Genomic DNA, 19,895 nt, shown 5'->3' with positions numbered 1-19,895 from the left:
ATCTCTCCAGGAAAAAAAAAAAAAGTGGATTATAATAGCATGTGTTTGAAAATGAGGTATTTTACCTCAAGAATAAATAGGGGTAGGGGTATGGGTGGGTGATGTCTCGGGAGGAGTGAATGAAAAAGTAGGGAGTAAGATAAGTTAACCGTATCTTAATAAAGGGTCAAGAGGTCATATTTTGGAGGTGCCATGGCTTCAGATGCCTCCCAAATCAAACCATTGAAAACTCATCTTTTGCAGCTATGTGCTGGTCTGAATTTATCCATTTGGAGTGAATGATCAAGTTTTCACTACACCTAATTCAAAATTTTTTGACAGCAAGGAACAGCTAACAGTTTAACTTCTAAAAATCTTTTTGGTAATGGCTAACTTAATGAAAAGCCATGCAGGCCTTCTTCTTGGTCTCCTCCTTTCCATCATTCCCTTAATGACTTGATTGATAACCAGAATATTTCATTGCCACTCAGAGCATGAGACAAATGTAGAGGAAACAGTCTATGAGGCTTGAGTACTCGTAAATTTCAAGGCATCTGTCTTTTGCTACATTCCCTGTATGTGGTCATGGTCAAGGTTGCTGATTTGATTTGGATTGGTTTCCTACCCTGATTGCTTTTCTATTACATGTTTACCTTCAGCTGGCTGTTGCTGACCTCTTTCTAACATAGTGAGTGAAGTCAATCATCTCCCTCATGCTAATTCCCATTTCTTTAAAATTTGTAAATAAATTTCACATTTATCCCTAATTTGGAAGCATAAAATGATAATTTTTAATATTTTAACAAGCATAATATTATAATCATTGTTAATGGATCTAATTTAAACCCAAAGAAATGTGTCATATCATCTCCCTTCAAAGTTATGATGCAGTTACTATCGATTTCATAATCTAGTCCCCCCACCCCCCAAAAAACGTGAAGGAGTAACATAAGAGGAACAGTATTGGGAAAGCTCTGTTACATTGAACTGAGACAATCTTTTAAAAAAGTAATAAACAAACATGGTATATGGCTCCAGGCCTTCTGTTTAAACTTTAAGGGAGAAAACAATATTAAGAGCTTTAGGTTGCTTATGAATGTCAAAAATTGACTCTAGCCCTGACCAGGTCACTCACTTGGTTAGGGCATTGTCCTGATGTGCCAAGGTTGTGGGTTTGATCCCAGGGCAGGACACTTACAAGAATAAACCAATGAATTCATACAACTAGATATCTCTCTCTCTCCTTTCTTTCTCTCTCTAAAATTAATAAATTTAAAAAAATATTTTTAAGATGACTCTTAAGAGCATTCCTTTTTGAGTAAGAGTTTATCAGCTCTATTATTTCTAAAATCTACAGGAAATTCTCATGGGATGTGGCAGATCATTTCAACAAAAGGTCATTCTCTTATCACTAAGAAAAACATTGAAGTTTGGTTCTGACAAAGCAAATGTCCTCATGAAACTGGGTCTGGGACCATGGCTTCTTTCTTCTCCTCAAATCTCCATATGTGTGGCTACACTTGACAACTCTGTTTCATAGATGTTCTCTGTGGATGCACGAATCCCTTTACCTTATGCCTCAAGTGTGAAAATTCTTTTCCTTTATTTAAACCAAGACAACTTTGAGTGTTATCAAGAAGATATATTACTCAGAAACTAAAGCGAATGAAAATAAATACAAATATAGAGACCTGAGCTTACAATTAGTTCTGATAGCAGAGTTCACATTTGAGCATTTCCCATGTGCAGGGCAGTGTCCTTTGTGTTTCACACATGCAGAGGCTTATTCATTTATTCCCTATGAAAAATCACACAAGACATTATTAGTCCCATTTAGTTCAGAGGGAAATTGAGATTTAAAAAAGGTAAAGCAATTTGCCTAAGGTTAGAGAGCTAATGGCTCAGGCCTGATTTAAGCTCACCATTCTCTGATTGAGAAGTTGAGGCATCTACAACTGTTTTCCTTCTGAGCCTGAAAAATTCCATCTTTGAGTTTTGGGCCATCTTTAATTGGCCTTTGCGTTTCCGCTGGAGGATTCTGTGGGTTCACTGCATTGAAGTTCTCCTTTTGCCTGAATCTTTGCCACTTCTGTTTCTCAGAAGTGTTCACAGTGGCCACTGGTGGAATGATAGTCCCCTAATTTGGCCAAGCTGGCCAAGCCCAACTTCCTAGCCTCTGACCTTGTCTTTCTAGTTTTGGTTAATAAGTTGTCTTCCAGGGTTACCAAACCCAGATCAGAATACTATCTGCAAATAAACTTAGTTTGTTTAATTTATGAAAAATGATATAAATGTATGTTATAGGAGAAGCAGACAGTGCTGTGCAATTTGGAAGCATATCTTCTATCCTAGGGGTCCTAGCCTAGAACCCTCTTCTCTGTATGTACACATAGGCAAAAAATAGGCTCCAGATTTGGAAGTGGCTTTATTGACTTAATAGTCTTGTGGACCCCTTCCACGTGGAGCCTACTGACATCCAAGTATGGCAGCCAAGCATGTTCTCATTAGCAGAGGTGACACCTGAGTTGTTTCCCTATTCAGTTGAGCAAAGGGAAGAAGAAAAAGGTGAGTTTCCTATTTAAGAAATGGAATGGGCTGGGCAATGCTTAATCTTTGTTATTTATCATCCAAACTGCCAAAGTATGTAAAGAAATGTGCCAGGAATGGTCAAAAGAGAAGCATGGGTGCTTCAGTTCTCCAAACCCCCATTGTCTACAAAAGACATATACTGAGGCAGGACAATATGTTCATAGGTGCAGGGATGTGTTGATAAGTGTATTAGGGAGAAGGCCAAGTAGCACAGTCCATTTTAATACATTTATTTTTATTTATTGGCACACATAACTGAAAAGTCTAGGGCATGTATTGCTTCAGGCATGGCTGAATCCAGGGACTTAAATGTTGATATAAAAATTTGTTTTATTCTCTATTTTGGGTCTACTTTCCTCTGTGTTTGGCTTTACTTGCTGGTAGGGTCTCTTCACTTAGGGTCTCCAGATGCTCTAGGTTTTAGTCTAGAATTGGGGCAAGTGTAGGAGAAAGACAGACTCTCTCTACTAATGATTGCAATGAGCATAGATCAATAGTCAGTTTGGCTGCATGGCAGTGCCTGGACCAGTGTCTTTGCCAGTAAATATGAACTCTCATTGACCAATCTGGTGCCCATGCCCAGTCTTGGAGCTGGAAGTTAGTCCTATTAAGAAAGTGACATGGACTGAGAAGGGATAAGGAGTAGTTTCAAAGTAAAACTGGAATAATATTATGATACAAGAAGGAGGCGGAAGGCAAATATAACAGACGTTCTTCATCATGGTTTATTAATAATGGAAATGAGACAGTAACTAGGGATGGAAGGCAAGACTAATTGTTAAGGTCAACATGAGAGAAATTCCCATGTATACACTGGACAGGGTCTTCTCTTGAATTTGGGTTGGTTTATGGAGAAGATAACACACCAGCTGTGATGTGTACTTTGTACAGGTGCCATTGTGGTTCACTTACTGAGCCTCAGTTTCCTCTCTTTGAAACTGTGTGTGATGATATCTCTATAATAGTTTTGTTATGAATATTAAAAGGGATAATCATGGGATAGATGTCAATAGTTCTAAGGTATCATAGTAGTCCCTTGTATTCACCAATCTGCAGACATCATCATGGCACAGGACTGTCCACGTACAATGAAGCAGAGTTGATAAGGAAACACAGCTGATCCCTGAAGCTCTCAGAGGCTAGTCACTGTGATAATGATGAACTGCAAGGTGGGTGCTGGGCAGGTAACTGGGCACCTTCACTAACAAGCAACTTTTTCTCACCTACAGACCACCTTGTGCCATCCAAGTTTGTGGCTCAGCAAAATGTCGGGCAACCCTCTGGGTCACTGAGAAATAATCAAAATAGAAGTTGCTAAATTTAAAAAATAGGTCTCTTCTGCACTGAACTGGGGCAATAAAAGAAGATGCTTGAAAAAACAAATGCTTGCTTTTGAGGATTCTTTGAAAATATATCCTATCTATATCTGAGTTATGTTCCAAACTCATTCCTGCAAGCCTCATTTATTTGGAGCTCTCTCAAAATGCCTGAGGAGAGATAATAGGTATATGCTGAAAAACAATAGTAATATACCAGTTATCATTTAGTAATGAATGTACACTAATATGCAACAACACATACAATCCTCATAACTTCATGAAGTAGGTACTTCAAGAAATTATTACTCCCCAATTTGTGGAGAGTGCAATGGAGTCAAACAGAGGGGAAGTAGTTTAGCTGAAATTATTTAGCTTGAAAATAATGAAGTTAGGGCTTAACCACAGAAAGCCTGTGCTGCTAACTGCTTCTGTGTCATACGGTCGGCCAGGCATTTGTGGGAAGGCAGGCTGGGGCTTCACCCTCAGCATGACCACCCCTTTCAGTGACACCTTGGCTTGTTAATATGGGAATTGCCTGTAAAAATAGCACCTACTTTTTAGGTTATTTTGAGCAATGAGATGATGCTTATCAGGTATTTAAGTCAGGGCTAAGGACATGGATGTTGCCAAGAAATGTAATGTTAATAACCATAATTTACACGGGATTAAACAAATATATTTGTCCAGGTACAACTTTTGCTTCCATTGGTTGATCTTCATAGGCAGAGTGTCAGATTCTGCTTTTTCCAGCCCTGTATCTCTCTAGGGGCCCCACTTGGACCTCCTTTGATAGATTAAATGTTCCTATTAAGTTGATGGCCAGGTGAATGTCCCTGTCTTTGCTGGCCTTACTTTTCTTGAGTGATTTCTTATTATAGGAAGGGAGTATCCCATAATAATGAAAAATTGACAGAGCTATTGATTAAATTCTTTTCTACCCTTTTTTCCTTGACTTCCCCCCATTAGTTAAATATAAATACCTCAGAGATAAATGCAAAAAGGTGAAGGGAGGTGAGTTGCCATAGGCTTCCTTTTGTCTTTCTTAAGAACAAAATATTATTTTATTTTGTTTTGTTGAAGGCTTTTCTTCCTTAAAGGCCGAAAAAAGAGAAGATGTTTAGATGACCCAATTAGTATATCTCTGAAACACAGGAAAGCTTAGGATGGCAAACACCATCAGAGAAAGGTTCTTTTCTGTTTGGTGGCACAGCAACTCCAGAAAACGGGTTAATTGGTTCAGAGATTTGCTCTCCCTGTTAATGGCATCTAACCTGTGATATTGAACAACTGCATCTCAAGACAGAATGTTCATAATACCGGATATTCTGGTTGCTAAGCGTGTGTTTTTAAGTTATAGTTTGAATTAATTTATTCAAAGCCAGCTGCTGCTGTTCCCAATATAACCTCTAGGAGGAAACCTCAACCCATGTTGTGACTAAAATAATTGGGTTTTCTGTTCTCTTTCTATTCTACTTTTATATTGTATCTAAGTTAGTACTTTTGATATTTCTAAGTTTTTTAAAAAAACATTTATGTAGAACACCACATAATTGCAGAAAAGATAATAGTCACATACCCTAGGGCCTACTGTACACTTATGTTAAAAGTACAGCTTTTATTGGCAACTAAAGTAATAACCTTTCTGTGTCAAATTGCTTTAAATTAAACTAAAAAAAAAAAACCACTGGCTGATACTCACACTTCATAATTGTCAAACATTAGCATAACGTGGAATACTAAAGCTGCCTAAATCTTAAGCTTAAAAATAATTATTTACTTAGATAAATCTTGTATGCAGCAGCATGTTATTAGAAATCCTTTCCCCCCTCTTATTCTAAAAGCACAGGATCAACGTATATGTTAATATTATACTTAGACTTGACCTGTAAGTGGAACTGTAACTTATGTTAGCCTCTGAGAAAGGAGTCTCAATTAATCTCTGCTCATCCATCCATCATAGACCACATACAAATGGGGTGAATCAACACTTGAGATGGCTTTGCATATTGTTCCTTGTGTTGGGTGACCTAGCTAACACGTGATCTCAGGGGAAAAATGTATAAGTCCATTTTTGATTAGGCTGCAACATGGCCTAGCCTGCATAATTTCCAGCCATTTCAAGGCACTTGGGAGATGAGGACCCTAAATGATTTTGTGTGTGAAACCTTCAGGCACTGGTTGTAGCCACCTTTCACACTAATGCACCTGTACTTCCTGGATCTCTTGGCTCAGCCATAGAGCTTTTAATTAAAACAAGCCCACAGTGGTTTTAGGGGAGTGGGATTCATTTAGTTTGCAAGGTCTGTCTAGAGGTTGGGTGTCACTTGGGCACATCTACCAGCTAAAGCCAGAATTTTTGTCAGCTCTTACTCACATTGCTAATTTGAAATATAACTTTATTGATAAGAATTGAGTTCCTGCCACTCACTGATTTCACAAAATCCTGCTCAGTCACCTTGAGCAACTACCTTCCAAGTCTGTTGATAAAGCATCTTGAAAGTAAGCATTTCAATATTGAAGAATGCTGACATAGGGAGAGTGAGAAGGTCTGAAAACGTCATCAGCCAGGAGTAACATTTGGCAATGTTACCAAAAACCAGAGACTCAGAGGACAAGCATATAACAGATGCCAGAGCAGCCTTCAACACTCTAAACTGTATTCTTTTAAAAGTCTGAAGACATGACAACTATGACAATGCACCCAGGGTTGTAGGTAAATGATATCCCCTCAATAATGAAGGAGGGATTAAATCTTCAGTTGAATTCCAGTTGCCTACATTCTGGGAGCCCCAGCTGCCTTCTTTAGTTAATGGAAGAAGTAAAAGAGATTAGGGTTTTTTACTTTTTCCTCATTGAGCCTGAGACACTAGTCTAAAAAGAAAGAAGTGAAGATCTGGGATCTAGATCTGAGTCTTCGCTCTGCTGGTTGGCTTTGTTCTGGAAATGAACCTCTCTTTGTCTTCATGTGCCCATATGAAAAATAATACCTCCTCTGAAATTAAGTGAGAAAACAAAAGTATAATTAGATGATGTTTTCAAAGATTATGCTTCTTCAAAGCTATAGGTGTATTTTTAATATGTATAATGGACACTTCACTTTCCTCACCTTCGAATTATCATTTGGGTTGTTTTTCCCTTGGAAGAGCCTCTATTTTCCATGTGATCATCTTTCTTGACCCAGCTTGTGCTTTCTGTTCTTTATAAATAGTTTTTCTTCTTGTTCTCTCATTGCTCTAAAATCCTGTGACATGATTATCTTTATTAGATCATTTGTCATGTAATTATATTCTGCTCTGTACTGTTTAGTTTTAAAACTGCTATTTGTTGTCCCACCTATTGATAAGCCATTCTTCTTTGCCCCCAAGCTGGGACCTTGCATGAACTCATTCTGGATTCTCTTCAGCACTTATCACTTTGCGAAGCAAGAGTAGGTGCTTAATGTATGCTGGGTTAATTGCTTTTATTTTTCAGTGGCCTGTTCATTTAGCATCTCCTCTTACCCTCTCCTAAATATAAATATGCTTTTGTCTATAAATGAGATTGTAATTCCTTTCATTTGTGGAAAGGAGCCTGAGAAAGACAAGTTTAGATATTTGTTTTATCAAGTTCTTAGGCCAGTTCTGGATGCATTGTCTAGTGTTCTTTTTCCCCACCAAATCAGTGTCCTTCAAATTTTTTTCTGCAGATTTGTATCAGGGAACCCTGGGGCCTCTCCTGTGACTATGGCATTGGGACCGCCAGGAGGAGCAAGGTGAGGGGCATGTCAAAGTTTTTTAACTGGTCTTCCTCATACAAGCTTTTATTTCTCCCTGCCTCTTTCATTGGAATGTGAAGCTCCTTCTTAACATCACAGGACAGTCATAATCATAAGAATGAACACTTATAAAAAATACACTGTGTCAAGAAATGTGTCAAACGTTCGTGGATTACTTCATTTAATTTTCACACCAGCTTTATGGGTAACTATTATTATGCTCCTTGAAGAGAGAAGGAAATTGAGGCTAACAAAAACAAGACAGGAGCAGGAGAAATGCTCTGGACTGGCCATAATACTATAGAGGTTTGTGCTACCCAAGATTGCCATTGGTTTGGATTGTGTACGGCTTTGTTGTTTGGAGAACAGATCCCCTGCTCTGTGTTAGACCTGCACTATAACCATCTTCTGAATGAAAATGCCTCTACATTTATTTCTTATTTACGGGGTGTACATTGGGCTCCTCTCTGAACGTCATGCAAGAATATCCTGCTAAGTGGATGTAGGGTGAGGTTTGGGTTTGGTGCACAGAGGAGACCTGGACAGCTGTGGGATGACAGAGCTGGGTTTGTGAAATTTCATGCACCTACGTGCTGGGGTGAAGTGGGCAGATCATTCTGGTTCCTTAGTTTAGAGATGCAAACTGGAACTCAGAAATACTCTGCAGAGCATGTTTGAAATGATGCCTGGAGCAAAATCATGTTAACCCATTCATTTAAAAAATCCATTTTTCTGAAACCAAAGCTATTTGATTTTTAAGTGAGTGATTGAAGTCTTCACTCAAAGCTCTTAGGTGCCTTTGGGGGATGGTTTGCAACCTCTACCCTTCTGCAGTAAGTTTTCTATGGTTTATGTTATGATATATGGGGAAATCACAAACCTGACTCCAGGGGCCAACTTTCCTGAGGCGATACATTTGACTTTGAAAATCACGTAACCATCAGTCTGTATGTTATATTGGTGAATGTTATATAAAATTCAACCTATGCATACTCAAATGTAGGAGAGATCCTTTCTGATTTACTTCCCCTTATTACCTCTCTGTTGATTTTTATCTCCTAAATCTCTCTTGTTATATCTGCTTCTCCATTCCCACTCTCCTTCTTTTGTTCAGGACACCAACATTATCTCTTGTCTGAACTAATCTAATAGCCTCAGGCTTCTATTCTTGACTCTTTTCAATCTGTTATACTCTAGAATGATAGCCTCAAAATGCAAATATGATCATGTGAGCCTCCTGCCCTCTCTCATTGCCACTAAACACCTCCAGTGGTATTCCATCCCTCATTATTAAGCTCCTTAACATGGTCCATAATGCTCTGTGGCCCCTGGGGCCTCTGGGGTCTCTAATCTCTCTGATCTCTCTAATCTCTCCTCAGGGCCTCAGTCCTACCACTAATTCTATCCTGTCTGCCTTAATTTGTTCCTTCCTGCCACAAGGCCTTGGCATTTGCTGTTCTTGCTCCCTGGAATGCCTATCTCTAATAAACTCATATTCACCTTTCCAATTTCAATTAAGTTTCTCTTATCCCATGGCTGTGTTAAATCCTGTATTTTAGATGTTCTTACGTTCACATAGTTTTTCTTCATAGAACTTAACCACAGTGTACGGTTTGCATGCGTTAGTTTAACTATAACATCGTGGTTAAAATAGATTCAACATCCATACCTGCAAGTTACTGGGAATGAAATTCTGGGCAATCATTTAATTTTTCTTGGTCCCAGTTTCTTCACCTATAAAATGTGGGCAATAATAGTTCATACGGTTTGATGTGAGGATTAAATGAGAAAATATATACTAAATTCTTAGGATATTCAGTTGCTACCCCAATCACTGGTTCTAATGCAGCTGTTTAAAAAAAAAACACTATGAAAAGCATACCTCTGATATATAACTGTAGGATGAATGAATAAATCTGAAGTTATCACAAAATGGCCAGAATTGTTGGTTCAAGTAAGAAAATAACAAAGCTAAGGTCAGGAGAGATGGGAGTCTTAGACAACACTCATGACTTTGCTTCTAGGCTATGAGTCCTACTGCCTTGAAAGTGGGCCAGCCTTATTCCCAGTACCCACTCTTTTTCTGAAAGGAAGCTAGACAACGAGGCAAGATGAATTGGTATAAATTATTATCTGCTTTTAGGAAAACTGCTCAATGAAACTTCCTTAATTATCTTTGTGAAAAATATAGTCTATATATATTTATTTAATTTTATGATTCGATTTGCTACCTTCCAGCCAAAACCCTAGCTTATTACTAATAGACCCCCAAATCAGGATGTCTTATATTGGCAGACATTAGGTGCTAAGGCCAAAGTCTCTTATTCTAAAGTGTTCAGAATTATTGCAGCAAATTAAAATTCCAAATACAATTTGTGTCATCAACATCTTAGGGGCTATATTTTTACTTTCGTCTATATGACATATATCTGCATTGTGAACCAGTACTTAAAATGCATAATTCTCAAAGGTTACTAGCAATCATTTAAAAGATCCCGTATTCATCTCAAAACCCAGAATTGGAAGATAAGGTTTAAGGAGTGACTGAATTGTACACTTCAATAAACTAACCTTTTCATAGTTTTTAAAATAATGTACTTATAAAGCACATTTTTATCTACAAAGCTTGAGAAATGAATGTATTAATCTTCACAATATCCTCTGTATTATTACTACCACATAAAAATATGGAGTAAGGGGTTAAAAGGTTAAATGAGCTTTCCCCTCCCCCCATCTCCCCAGGAAACTATTACTTTTGAGTTAGAATGGAATTGTCTGTGTTCTCCAGTTTTTAAGTTCTGTGTCCCTTTTGCCCAAATGTATTCATTTGTGAACTTTTTTAAAAAAAATAGAATTCTTGCAGTCAATTTTCAGATTAAAGTCCAGGTAAAGCCACCCTCTTATCTAATCTTTCTTTAAAAATGTTGGGTTTGTGTGTCATTTCTTTAATGGAAGGAATCTCTCAAATTAAAATTGGTTTTACCACCTCCTGTGTCTCCCCTTTTCTTGCTCACCCTGCTCCATGTTCTTACTGCTTTTCAGTTTTCTTTTTTACTTTTAAAATTTTACTTTGAAGTGTTTTGGACATATAAAAATGTACAAAGAATATGATAATGAGCTCTCATGGCCCTACAACCCTGCTTTAGAAGGAAGGTATTACAGTATGAGCAGAAACTCTGGGGCTTTTGCCCCTGCCTGGTCAAACACCCTTCTCTCAAGTGTGATGGTGATCGTTTGCATTTCCCAGCTCTTTCTTCTCATTTTACTATGGTGTCTCCAAGCAATATGGACTATTTTGTTGAATGTTTTAAAACTTTATACGAAAGGCATGATGATGTTTATATTGTTCAGAAATTTGCTTTTTCTTTGTTTTGCTCAATATTATATTTAGGAGATGTACCCTTGATATGTGTGGCTCCTGTTCATTTTCATTGCAATTTAGTATTTCACTCTATGAATATACTATACATTTTGGGGTTATGTCCCATTAATAGTCATTTTTTTCAAATATAATACTACTACTATCAAGATTCTTACACACATATATTTATATATACATGCGAAACTTTTTTCTAAGGTACATTACAAGGAGCAAACTTGTCGAACCAAAGGAGATTGGTATCTTAAACATTTATTAATTTTTGTCAAATTTTTCTCTAGAGATTATACCCATTTACTTTTTAATCGTGTGTGACAGTTTTGGCTATTCCGCATTTTCATTATGCTGGGTACTGTCAGGTTTTTATATCTGATGGGTTTAAAATGGTACTTTGTTGTGTTTTAATAGCATTTTCCTGCTTACTACCAAAACTAAATATATTTTTAAATGTTCTTGTGGTTTTAGGCTTTGTCTTCTGGAAATTGCCCATTGATAATTTCTGCTTGTTTTGTAGCTGGATTTTCTTTTTATTGATTTCTAAGAGTTCTTTATATATTCAGGATACTAATCATTTGTCAATTAATGTTTGCCAATATTACTCACATTTTCTTCAAGCTTGTTCTCTATTGCCTTCAGGCTAAAATCTAAAATTCCTGGCAGGACAAATATAGACATGGGTGACTTGGCCTCAGTTTATTCTACAGTCTTGTTTCTAAACATTTTGTACCTCCTACTTATAGTTTGGCACATTTGCCTCATCCCTTGCTTATGTTATTCCCTTGTCTTGGAATATATTTACCTGTTGTTTGCCTGGCTGACATATATCACTGTTTCACAACCCAGTCTTTTGGGAGGTTTTTGGTGCCTCCCCCAACCCCCATTCCTTGTGCCTCTTCTCTGTACTTGCATAACTCCCTCTGCAGACCTGGGTAGAATTTTCAGCTTCTCTCCTCCCAGAAATAACTGTTCTAAAGAAGAAAACAGTGTCTGGTGGATGTCGCCACCCACACATTTGGCCTTGATACAGTTTTCCTGAATGCCTTACCAGGAATGGGTAGTTAGATGACCTTTTGAAGACATTTTAGCCAAGGCTTGAATACAGAATTCAAGTCCTGTATAAACATTCTGATTAATAGAGTCTTGACAGTACTCCCATCAAGTTCCATATCATCATAGACTTTGGGATCAGCAGCATTTTATTTCAATTTTCAAAGGCACTTATCCTCTTGAAATAAAAAAGTCCCAAATGTAGTTTTGGGAAGTCTAGGAAAAAATCTAATGACTATTTCCTTTCATTCTTTTCCAAGTATCTATTCCAAATAAAGCTCATCAAAGAACTTTCTATTTCCTGCCCATTGTGAACCTGGGTCTGAGACATGTGTCAGTGCCTATTCTCTTTCTTGACTGAATGACCAGAATATACACTGCGACATCTATTGTTTAGAAGCTGGGATTTAACTCAATGAAATGAGGAGAAACCCAGCATACCCAACTATATACTATTTATACATTTCAATATTTAATTTTCTATCTGCATTACACATATTTTGGTATGCAGATTATTTGCCCAACATAATTTGTCAGTTTCTTGTTAGATAATATCTCCTCAGGGTAGATATTGTTCATATTTAGAAATTCTTATTAATCGCAAGAATCATTGTTTATCCAACAAAATTATTACAGTTTTGATGAAATGTTTAAAGTGTAACATGTAAATCACTATCTTCTCACTTTCATAAGCAGCTGAATTTTTGATTTGGTGGATTATTATAGTTTAGAAGATATTTAGTCTTAGACAGAAAAATACACAAGATGGTGCAAATACATGTAGATGAGTCTATTTAATTAGAAATGCTGTTAATGACAAATTGCCATCATTGTAACTACCCCTCCTTCAAATTGCCTTTCTTAAATAGATAAATAAGTACTGTCATCCAATGTTGTTATAAATAAGATGGCACTAATATTTAAAGCTATAAATGTTATAATAACAAATGACTGGATGAAATAAGTAAACCAATATTTCAAGATTTATAATCTTCTAAGTTGCATATTTATCATTTTACCTGAAAAAAATATTAGGAGCATTCTTTAATGAAAAAACATCTTAAAAGAATATTTTAAAAAGATTGTAGAGTAAGATAAAGTAAACATCTAATTTGATTTATTTTATTTTATTTTTTTATTTAACTTATTGGGTTATACAGATTTCAGGTGTACAATTCTACAACACATTGTACACTGTACTGTGTGTTCATCACCTCAAGTTGTAATTTGATATTTTAATATCTTTGAGAAAAAGCATAACTTCTAGGAGGATATGAGAGAGCAGAAGAGTAAATTGAAGCTACACTAACCTCCTCCCAGGACCAATCTGGAATTACAACTAAATTGTAGAGAAATCATCCAGAATAACCAACTGGATACTAGCTGATAAGAAGCCTTAAAACCACAGAGAGACAGAAGAAACACCTTCACCACAACGTGACTGTTAGGGAGTGCAGAGGAAATGTGAGAGGGCTGGCTGAGTATCCATGGGTGGCAGCTCAAGGGCCAGAGGGATATTACACTGTCTGGGGGCTTCCCCTGAGAAGTGTGGGCCTAAACCTCAAGCTGGGCTCCCCAGCCTACAGCACCAGATCCAGAAAGGAACCCAGATAACACCCAGCTGTGAAAAGCAGCAGGGTTTCTGTCTACCAGTGAGAGATGGCTGGAGACACAAGGAGCCTCTTAAAGGGCTAAGGCACAAAATTTTGTTTGCACCCACTTAACCTAGGTGCCAGTAAAAAGAGGGCAGACGGGACGAGAGATGAGGAAAGTCTGGGGTTGGTAGATCAGGGGAGAAAACTGAAGGAACAGATGCCAGGATCCCTGTGCTGAGTCATTCCCCATATTGCAGGAACCCTTCCCTCAGACAGAGCAGTCCTCTATAATGGCATCAGCTTGAGGGAAAGAAATACCACAGCTGCAGGAATCATTCTGACCCACCCTGTTATTCTTAATCCAGGCTGCTGATCAGAGTTTATATTAAAAACTGGTCAGTTTAATGAGTGATTATTTTAACAACTAAGGCAGAAAATACAAAGCAGTAAAAATGGGAAGACAAAGAACAGACCCCAAATATAAGAACAAGTGAATTTTCCAGAAGAACTAGATGAAATGGATGCAAGCAATTTATCAGATAGAGAGTTTAGAATAATTATTATAAAGATAATCAACAGCATGAAAAAAGACATAAAAACCATAACAAAGGACCAGTCAAATAAAGAATGCAATATCTGAAATACATAATATACTGGAAGGAATAAACAGTAGGTTAGATGAAGCAGAGGATAGAATCAGTGTTTTAGAAGACAAGGTGGAAAAAAATACCCAGGCAGAGCAGCAAAAGGAAAACAGAATTTTAAAAAATGAAGAGAGTTTAAGAAACATTTTGGGCAACATGAAACAGGACAACATGAAGTGGAACAACATCCATATCATGGGACTACCAGAAGGATAAAAGAGTGAGCAAAGGTTTGAGAACCTATTTGAAGAAATAATGACTAAAAAATTCCCTAATCTGGTGACAGAAAAAGTCACACAAGTCCAGTAAGCTCAGAGAGACCCAAACAAGGTGGACCCAAAGAGGGCTACACCAAGACACATTGTGAGAAATGCTCACAGTAAAACACTGAACACAGGACTTGAGCAGCAAAGCTAGGCACTTATTCATAAGTCTGCAGAGTCAGGTGCACAGCCAGCCAGGGGCATCCATGCGTGAAGTAGACAAAGAAAACTGGTTTTATACTAATGCGATTAGCTCCCCTCCCTAATGTGATTAGCTCCCCCTCACCACTCCTTCTCCTCTGTTTCTCCATTACTGGTTAATCCGGGCTCACAATCTAATATGATTAACTACTTAATTCAGGGTGTGATTAACTAAGGGTAATCTAGTTATAGGTCTATCTCCAACTAATTTGCAAAGTTATCTGGCTACATCTTCCCATTTCTCTGTGTTTGGTGATGACAATCTTCCTCCTTTTGATCCCAGAGATATGTGCGAGGAGATGAGGAATGTCATTTCCTTGCCCCCTTTCCATAATTCATCTGTTAATTATCTCCTACTGGTTTGAGAGTCACTGGATTCTTTATCCCTTACAATTCCCCCTGTCTTTTTTGGAAAACTGACTACTCAAATCTCTAATTTGTCCTTTCAAACCTCATAAGGATCTCTCGATTCTCTGCCTCATAGCAATGATTTTCTCCAGCCTCCAGGAAGAGGAGATTATTCTGTTGGTAAGTTGCTGGCATCTGTTTAGTTAGTACAGTCTCAATTAATTTCTGAACTAAATCTGTGATGCAGGGAATAATACAGCAGCCTTAAACAATAAGAACACCTGCTACTACAATGAGGGAGGGGAGACAAGAGCTGACATGATTATTCCTTTCCAATTGCCAAACCAGTTTTCTAATCATTCTGTTATAGGATTGTCCATGCCTGAGTTTTCTGCTAGTTCATTTGCTAGGGTGGTCAGTCCCTGTAAAGCCTTAGTAATAGTCTCATCAGGAGCTGTATTATTGGGGATAAAAGTGTAGCACTGTCCCCCAAGCATTACACATACACATCCTTTTTCTGTTAGCATTATATCCAGTGTCATTCTATTCTCCCAGGTCATTCAACTGGTGGTATCTAACTGTTAAGGTATTTCTTCTATAACATCCCTGGTATAATTAATAAATCTCTGCTGATTATAATAAATATAGTTTACCCAATCAACATTCTTATTAACTGTTGACCACCAGGAAAGGACTGATTCAAACCCTGCTGTTATTTTATTCCTAGCCTTAAACTCATCTGGAACTCCTTTAGGGACCCCAGTGGCATCGATATAGATGTGAGGATTGAATGATCCACCAGGAGCTGTTGACCTCTTTTTCATCACCATAAAGCATAAGGCATCTTGAAAGCTGTCCTCTTCTCCCATTTCCCCCTCCATGCCCCCCCAGATGTAGGCTCTGGGGAATTGTTTGGGACCTTCCTTCACACAGTTCCCCTGCTCAGACTTAAGACCACTTATAATCTTATAAAGGACAATGGGTGAAGGTCTCGTGCTCCTCTAACTGCTTGAAGCTGGACATGGCCATCTTATTACCTACCCTTGGGTCTAGAAATCCTTAATAGAATGGGAGTGAGGAGGGGAGGGTGGCCTTCTCACATGGTGAAGAATTTTGTAAAGTCAGGTCAGTTGGCTGTCCCTGGGCAGCAGCATGCTCAGTTTCCTAGGGCTTGCACTGCTGAAAAAAATGACATCTTTGTCGTATTCTGGGGGCAACAGATTTGGCAACAGGGTTAAAAGGCATAATTAAAACTATAACTACTGGATTAAAACAGGCAGGACTTAATGTTTAATGTCCCACATTAGGAAAAAAATTGGCTTCTTTGGCAGAAGGTGTGCAAGGCATGTCACACCTGTTCAAAGCCGTTTTGCCCACTAAAATTAGTTTGGGCTGAGGGGAATATTTTAGGATTTCTCCCTTCTCAGACCTCTGAGCCCTTTTTGTCTAAGCTATGGGAAAGAAAAAGAGAAACCAGTTTTAAAGTGAAGCCCACAGACTGCCCCACACTTTACCAACTCAACCACTTAGTTTAGCCAAACCATTGAGTCTCAGGAGGCAGCTATGCAAATGGGTTTCTTAAGTGAGGCTTATACATACAGACAATTGCTCAGGTAATAAGATTATAGGCTTATGTCTTATGCAAACAGAAGGAAGAATACACGTGTTAATTCACACAACATAACCCACAAACCAGCCTCTGAATCAGTAAGACTGTGGAGACATCCAGTCATAGGGCCTTTGCTGGAATATTTAACAGTGGCAATTTGACAAGTCCTCCTTGCCTGTACATTGAACATTTTTGATGATGTTACAAACATACTTTTAACTTCTAAATGAAAACAAACTTTTAAAGACAGCTGCAGTAGTTTATAGTCTACCCTGAGCATTGTGATTTTCCTCAAATCATAATTTTTCTCAAGATTACCCTCTTTATCATTAAAGGGATTGCACTAAGTCCAGTTCTAATTTAGCCTGTTCATTTGCATAAATATAACAAGAGCAGAAATTGGTCACATATAATCTTTTAATTTTGTTTTGCTGGAATTCACACAAAGAACCTTCAGGTTAACCTTCAGTCTACCCTTCTGGGCACAGAAGCTGAGCCACACTCTGGCCACCTGGCCTTGACCATGCTTTTTACAAGACCCTTGGTTTTTCATCATAGCTAAGTTTTCTCCTGTTACAGAACCCCACAGGCCATACAGTTATGAAGGGCCTGATTGCCCACCACCAGAAGCATAACTCTCAACACCTGAGTTTGGTGAAAAGAAAAAACATTGTTTATTTAAAGATTAAGCAGATTTTTATCTGTGGAATTCCCAGCTTCCTTGCAAAGAAAGCATGGATCTCTCCTTTACTTCTCTGCAATACCATGTGATTCTCTTCCTCTCTCTTTCTCTTTGTAAACTGCCTAATTCTCCTCCTCTGTTAGCCACGTGGAAATCTCTTCTTCTTCTCCTCCTTTCTTCTTTCTTCCTTCCCAAATGTCTTCCACCCCCTCCCTCCTTAAATCCCTGACTGTGGCCTGTGATGCAGTAGGCATGGTAACTGGTTCTGACCATTCACAGAACCTTCCACAGGCCTTGGTTATTCACTGCTCATTATTCCTTGTAGCTGTGGAAGAACTGAAGTCATTTTCATAATTAAGATTCTAGCTACCAGCCATAAATATGCAAAGTCATCTTGAAAGCTGTTTCCCTCCCGCCATCCTCCAAACCACAGGCTCTGGGGTTTTCTGGGGGAACCCACTCTCTAACACTCCTAACCATCTCTCAGGAAAGCAATCTTTGTTGCTTCCCTAGAAAGACTGCCACAAACAGCCCAACCAATCAGGGTATCAGGCTTTCTCCTCTTTGGCTTTCATCAGCCTTGAAAGTCAATTCCCATTCCTCAGGTCTTTCTGTTAACGAACCAGAGCCTAGGCCTGCCTCCTTCAGGCATGACATCCCAGCCAAAGCCTCAGTTGACAAAAATCACCATTATCAGCTGGTATTATTAGGTTTATGCAAAGGAACCCTAGGTCATTTTTTACTTTCTTAGAATGCCAAATACTGGAGTGATCAGGTAGGGAGTTAAATAGAAAGGCATGAAGGAAAATCCTTGTCCTTCAAAATTGCATTTCCATGAATTATAACTTCCATTACTAAAACCATACAATTTCTTTTCAAAACTTCTATAAACTTTTAACAAACCTTTTTTATTTTTGTGCCTTACACTTCCCCTTGTTCCCTTTCTTTCATGTGAAGTTTTAACTTTCCCTGGGAAACCTCAATTTTTTTCCTTTCACAGCATAAACAGAGCAATAGTTCACAACACAGACAGCTAGGCCCTCTCTCTCCAGTTGTCCACTGGCCTCCTAAAGAGATGTGCCCTGGGCACAAGAGACATGCTCACTTGCCCAGGCTGGAATGCTCATCAGCCCTGAATGACCCTTCCTGGGTCCCCGGTGGCAAAAAGCATTCTCCCAAACCAGTTCACAGGCAACCTTTCCTAGGTCTCATTGGTCAAAAACAGATACAGAGAATTCCACAACAGAACAGACTAAAATAGACTTTTTCAAAATCAAAACATAAGCTGAGGTTTTCTTTTCCCAGGTTTAAAACTTCAGTAACTGTTTCCTTTTTATTATTATAACTTTTCACAGACCTTCTGCAATATTCACAAACTTTCTAAATACACGCTACTTCTTTAGATTTAACCATAATATGCTTCCAAGCCTTTTTCTTTTCCACACTGTGAAGGACTATACTCAAACTCAGTATCTGAAAACTAAAAATTCCTATATTTGCAGAGATATTCTGCAGCTTTAAACAAACTTCTACTCCTCCTCCTCTCTTCTAATGTACACTTTCTGAGCTTTCCTGAGGAGTTTTTCAATAGTTCTATCTGGCCCATTCATCTACCTTCTGCAATTTCTTAGAAATATCCGGCCAACTTCAGTTACAAAGGTGAGTTTGAAGAGTCCCTGCCCTATAGCATTCTCTGGATTTAGACTAGAATACTTTATCATCTGGTCCTTGAGCTTCTGTAGGAATGCTGATGGAGTTTCATCTCTATCTTCCTATGTTTTGAATGCCTTAGAGACGTTTCTGTGCTCAGGGAATGGACTCCTTAACTCCACTGATGATGAGGACCCTAAGTTCTCTCATCTGAGTCCTATCCTATGGCCTGTTATTATCCCATTCAGGGTTTACATTGGGAAACTTCTGTTTGGCTGGGACAATTCCCTGATCAGGAGGATGTTCCTTTTCCCATATCCTCATAGCATCCCGTCTGGTCATTCCCCACTGAAAATGTCTAATATAGACATTAATTCCATTCATGTCTATATGCTGGGTCCAATGAACTGATATAATTGTTCTGCCAATCCAAAGGGTTCCTCTACCAAGCGCTTCATATTATGCTTGAAGTTTCTAACTTCAGCGCTTGTTAAAGGAGCATTTGACATATCCAATTTGTCCTGGGTCCATGGAAACCTCCCTAAGGGGAAATATCGGCCACTCTGAGGGAATGGGAAAGTTTTTCAGGCCTTGCTTACATTGTTCTAATTCTTTTCTTAATCTAGAGTAAGTTCCTGCCAGTGCCGTGGGTGTCATGGGCATGGCTACCAGTTGGGCTCCTGTTAGGTGTCCCTGGCCTGATTTGTCTGTACTGTCTGTCTGTGGTGCCTGTGCCCAGTTGGCTGCTGGCTGGCCAGGGCTGTAAGGTGGCAGGAGATAAAACAGAGGGTCCCAGGCTTTATCTCTTTTTTCTTTTACAGGGAAGAGACCTGTAG

Source organism: Furipterus horrens, unplaced genomic scaffold (assembly GCF_987537825.1).
Source record: "Furipterus horrens unplaced genomic scaffold, mFurHor1.1.pri manual_scaffold_7, whole genome shotgun sequence".
NCBI classification, from domain to species: domain Eukaryota; kingdom Metazoa; phylum Chordata; class Mammalia; order Chiroptera; family Furipteridae; genus Furipterus; species Furipterus horrens.
Note: the sequence above shows the minus strand (reverse complement) of the source record.